We start from the raw sequence: 6000 nt of genomic DNA, 5'->3' as shown, positions 1-6000 counted from the left end.
GGAGGTGACCCCTTGGTGGGGAATAACGATGCGGGGATAACTCCATCAACTGTATAAAGATCGTCCAGAAACTGGAAGTAGTCATTAAGGGGACCCGGGAGTTCATGCCGGAAGGCTGGTAGGCCGGACTCAACTAAGCCAATGAGGGAATGCATGTCCTCGTCGCTGGCTGTGGCAGTACGCACCCTGTCCAACGTGACAGATTTGAGGTGAAGGGAGTTCAGGGAGGACACAGAAGACGAGAGAGTTCCTGCTTCAATTGCGTCAGCATCCGTGTCAGCGCGAAAGCCAGCCATGAGTGTCAGGGGTTCTGTCAAGTTGATGGAGAAGGACCAATGGTCGCGACATCGGCATGCCGGTGTAACTTCAGAGGTGCACCAGTCGGGTGACCTGAGAGGCAGTCCGTTGCACGTTGTCGGACACCTGGGACATGGACGATCCGGAACCTATATCGCAGGGTTTTCTCTTTCAAGTTCCTCAAACGAGGGTTGGGGATGTCTGCTAGGGAGCGGTCAGTGAGGATCTTCAGAAGGGGCTTGTGGTCGACAGCAAGGATGAGGTCCTCATATCCAAGTACGAAGTATCTGGCCTTGTCTAGGGCATCAGCCACGGCGAGGGCCTCACCTTCGATCGTAGCACAGCGTGATTCAGCGGCGTGCGTGAACCTGCTGCCTACAAGCGTGATTTGCCATCCAGAGGGACAACAAAATGGTTCCGAGGAATTGCACGTGCAGTGTTTCCGAAGAAGCCAGAACCAATGCCATGCTTTGACCAATCTGTAGCCAGGCAAGTGGGCTTGCTCGGGTCAAAGATCCTCACACCTTCCTCGATTTCATTTGCGATGATGGCTTTGGATTTATCAAAGGCACTCTTAAGGGCCTCGTCCCACGTGAAGGCTGTGGTGGGCTTCAGGAGCTGGCGGAACGGCAGCATCTTTGCAGTAATACTGAAGGCATAGGACACTTGATTGACAAGCCCAAACCAAGAGCGCACGTCGGTGACGTTCTTCGGTGTAGGGAAGTTCAGGATGACCTGTAAGTATTTCTTGCATGGACGGACACTGTCGGGTTTAATCTCAAATCCAGCAAACTCAACAACATATGCGCCCAGCACGAACTTGTCAGGGTTGAGGGTAACGCCATTCCAACCGCAGACATCCAGCCACTCGATAGCTTGGAAGTAGCTATCCGCCAATGTGTCCGCCCACAGCAGAGCATCATCCACACATTTGGTTTTGTTGTGAATGTCCGACACGATCTCATCGTAACGTCTTGCTTAACCATCACCGGAGGCAATGTATCCTTGAGGGGCCGTCTTGTAGCGGTTTCTGCCCCAGGGGGGTAATGAAGGTGGTCAGGTGACGGTCCTCTCTGCATAGTGGCACGCTATGGTAACCATTCCATGCATCAAAGACAGTTTTCTTCTTCTGGTGTGGACCAAACGAGCCTGGTAATGGCGATGGTGTGTGGTGTGTCTCGCATGTAGCGTGGGCGTTGAGCGCCTGGAAATCGACAGTTCGTCTCGGTGTGCCAATTTCCTTTGCGCAAATTATCATCCGATGACACCAGGTAACAGGCTCGCCAATGGGGACCGGTTCCAGCACTCCCAACTGCGCGTCATGATCCGATCCTGCTTTCACAGCATCCCGCCAGTTGAGTGGAACGGGTACTGGTGTGTGATGCACAACTTGCTCAGCGTCGGGGTCGACCATCAGTTTCAAGGAAGGGTTGGCCATGAGGGTCAAGACTTGATGTTTACAAGTATTGAATGTGCTCGATTGGTAGTACTTGAGGAGGTGCTGTTGTAACCTCATACGGTTGTCATCAGTGGCAGGAAATGGCAACTGTGTCGGAGGTGGGGGAGGCCGTTGACGCCTGGTGCAGTCACAAGTTTCCCGGAGCCATCTTGGAGGCCTGCTTGTGTCCCTACCTGGTGTGCGGACTGAGTCGTACCCAACGTAGGGAAGGTATGAGGGAAGATCCCTAGGGCGATGCATGGCTCCTTTCTGAGGAAGAGTTTTGTAGTGGTGTGCATCTTCATTTCGACCGGTAGGAGATCCGATTGACGAAACCCAAGCTGGCGAATGAATTGATACCAGCAAGGCAGCTCTGGCACCCTGTGTCTGCAATTATAGCAGAAACCGAGGAAGACACTATAGGGGTAGATAGGTTGAAACCAAAGGCAGTGCAGTCATCGGGCACGATCCTGATGGTCACGAAAATGAATGGCTGGGGCAATGACAAATTCTTGAGCCACGTATTAGTGAGGTAGTCAAGTGTGGCAGGAGCAAAGGGCATCAAAGATGGCATCATCATTATCACCTGGGGCACCGGGTGACGAACGTTTAGGTTTGTCCTTGCTGCGGCACACGCTCTCCATGTGATTGGGCCTATCACAATGTGTGCATCTATGGCCATATGCTGGGCACCGAGTTTGTCGGGTGCTGGCCGGGGCACTCTTCCCGTGTCCTCTCCTGCCGCAGTAACCACAAAGGTCCTGTTTCTCCTTAATAGTTGTCACCTTGGCTTTCCTGTAAGTGCTGCTAGCCGCGTCCAATGAGGAGTTGAAGTCCAGGAGCGAGGAGGCTACACGGGCCACCATAGAGTGTTCCTCACGGACTGCCAGCTTTTTGATGGCCGCCAGAGCATCGCCAACGGGTTTGCCGGTCAGACTACAACCAGCTGACCTTGTGAAGTCTCTACGTAGGGGTTCGTCGCAGCATTCGAGCAGCTGCATAACCTTGTCCCTGCCGGTGACCTTTGTGGCCGCGACATAATCAGTCCATCGAGACAAGAAGTACGCCCATTCTTCACTTGAGCCAGCCGCAGCAACTGTAGGACATTTAACCTTCTCCACCTTTGCGGCAGGTCCAGCGGTGTAGGAAGCGCTATGGGCAGTGATTAAGGCAGCTACGATAGCAGTCTCAAGGTCCGGGGTAGTGTAGTCACACCCAGGGATGGGGCAGTCGACACAAGGCATGGATGATAGTCACCGTGGTCATATATGAGATTTGGCTATTTGTGTCAGTCAATCAGTAGACTTCAACAATGATCACGGTCTGTAAACAAATAAGATAAAAGAAGATACCCCGAATTAAGATCAAACTATAACATAACCCTCTACGAGTTCCGCCGCCGCAAAAATTTCCTTTGGCAAAACATTGATCTACATTTGCTACACTCCACCCAGGTGAAGTAAATGGGTACCTGGTAGGAATCCATTCCTTGAAATTCTAGAGCGCTGTATGACAGCCGTGCTAAAGCAAGGATAATAATCGAGAGCGCCAGGAGGGTCAAATCTGACTGACATGAGTGCTATACAAGAACCCATTATTATTTATTTATTATTTATTCAAAGATTTATCTAAAATATAGTGTCTTTACCTATGAATTAACTGCAGAACTATTTTTCATGAAACTTGCATTACATTGCATTGCAAATCCACGTTCTCGTATCTCTGTCAAATTGTTACGAATAACTGCGCTTTATAAATGCATGTATTACATGTATTATCATTATTAGCTGCATTATTTTTACCATCGTTGTCCTGCATGGGAGAAGAACGCATAATAATATAATAAATTATGTCTCCCTTTCAGATTGGGAAAGCGGTCAGCCACTCATCTACGGAAATGAAACCTGTGTTTCACTGACTGGACAATACAAATGGCGTGTTATTCCCTGTCATTATGAGCTCTACGCCATCTGTCAGATCGTCTTATAAAAGACCGTGGGTGATTTCCCGTCCAGAGGAATATTCAGGCAAATAATACACTGATTGAACCAGACTGGACTAACGAATATGCCGAAAGTATATACAAACATCAAATTCGTATCAAAGAGTTTGCTTTGTCTTTATTATTTTGTATTCCTTTTTTATCTCTCGAATGTATCCGTATCATTATCATTATCATTTGTTCTTGCATTTAAAGATAAAGTTGAGTTCTGGTAATGCGATTGCATTGTGCAAGAAATGGCTTGGAATCGATCAGGAAAGGTTGATCATGTGGCATTTAAGTATTGGTGCGTACTGTAAGGTTCTGGGGTCATCAAAATGATAAGAAATGTGGCCCAGTCTTGGTAATGTAACAAGCACTGTACACAGAAAGGTGTATATGGGACTACACAAACATATGGCATAAAGATCGGGCCTCATTTTTAAGCTGTTACTTGTCGTGTTTAGAATATTAAGGCATTTGCGAGCCATGTTTTTTAGGGGGAAAAATTATCTGATGTTCTTCCACACTCATATGATAACAATGATAACGCTCACAAATTATATTTCACCTCTCCCCCGAACTCAACCTTCTCTTTAAGCCTTTTTCAGTTTAAATTTACACTCGAATCCATGTAGCTCTCATTTTCAAATGATATATTAATCCATTATTTGTTTGGAATCTATCTGGGTTAGCAGGATAGTTGGTTGTTATTTGTTTTAAAGACAGTATTCACCTTGTGCATGTAGTATATATAATGTAGTACTTTGTAATTGTCATTAATACATTCTGATATTTTGTTTAAATCAAAGAAGTTACAATTTATCACTTATTTAATAGGCACTATTAAGTAAAATGTCAAAATGTAAATGTTAAATGAATACATAAATATTGATTGATCCATACTATCTAGTACTTTTACTTATTTAAAAAAAATTATTTTCACTTTATAACTGTAACATAAGAATTTTTAAACAAAATTCATTTCTTCCCCCCAAATATCATATTTTCACCATATAATATGAAATTCATTTCCCACAATACGGCAGCTTTTTGGGGTATGTTTTTTGTAGTTTCCTTTCTCAAATATTGAATTATGTGTTCACACTCAATAGTGAGATTTGTATTTCTTCCTGTAATCGTAAAAGTTTCATGGATTATTACCAAACAAAACAAATTTGTAATTAAGCTCGTGGCAAAGCTTTATATGTGATGAAATATAAGTTCAAGCTCGATTTTGTATTGCATGGAAATAGTGAGGTGGTTTTAGATCGCTTTTACAAATACAAGGTTGTGATTGGTCCACAGGTTGTCACGTGATATTGATTGCGAATATCGTAATTGGCATAGTTCACTCCCGGGGTGGTATTCTGAACAGTGTTGCAAGTATTGTGTTATCTTTTGTTGTATTTCCCAGATATAACACAGCGCTAATATTGTTGTAAGTTGGTATTTTGAAAATCATTTTATCCCTGTGTTATCTCTTGAAGGACCGCCTCTATCTTATTTTTGACCACTTTAGACACGCCCATTTGTATGGACCCTACCAATCAAAATCTATTTTATATAAGCATGATAAGTAGGTCAACCAATAGGAATACTCTCTGCCATATCTGAAGATGCGCCTATCCCACACTAATCTTGGGTGTAATTAGTCATTTGATAACTTATAATGCGCGTCACCATTTGCGCTGTGGCATGTGGATCATGAACACAAGTCACGCTTTCAAGATGAGAGCATTAAAATCGTCATATTCTAGCATGTAATTTCTTAAAAAGTTCTCATCTGTGAAGTTTCTGGTCAAAATCGTTTTTAAATAATAATGTTGCACCATGTAAAAAAGGAAAATCAACCGAGATTATAAATATTGATATTAGGAACATCATTAGTGTTATGATTATAACTATTAATATAATAATTAATAATGTTTAAATCCATTCATTAAAATAATGTCCGATGTATTGATATTCGGGGCACAAATGAACGAAAGCCCCGAAGATGTAGTCGCTAATTATTCATCGGAATTTAGCAATTCTTTCGGCAGTCCAAGTTTAAACAATGTTTGGGGCTTCGTGCACTTTATCCTATATAATAATTTTATCAAAATTCAACAAGAAACAAATATAACCTTTATGTTAGGATGCGCAGCAATGCGAGTAAGAAGTTTGTAATATTTTCAACCTTTGAAAACTCAAATGTGTGATGTTATTTCTCGGTTAAAATTACAAGGTCATCATCAAGTAACTTGGTACTTTTTTTCTCATGCACTTTACCCTGGATTGT

This window comes from Strongylocentrotus purpuratus, unplaced genomic scaffold, assembly GCF_000002235.5.
Source record: "Strongylocentrotus purpuratus isolate Spur 01 unplaced genomic scaffold, Spur_5.0 spur5_scaffold_20, whole genome shotgun sequence".
Classification (NCBI taxonomy): domain Eukaryota; kingdom Metazoa; phylum Echinodermata; class Echinoidea; order Camarodonta; family Strongylocentrotidae; genus Strongylocentrotus; species Strongylocentrotus purpuratus.
The sequence above is the reverse complement of the archived record's forward strand: the minus strand, read 5'-3'. Positions refer to the sequence as shown.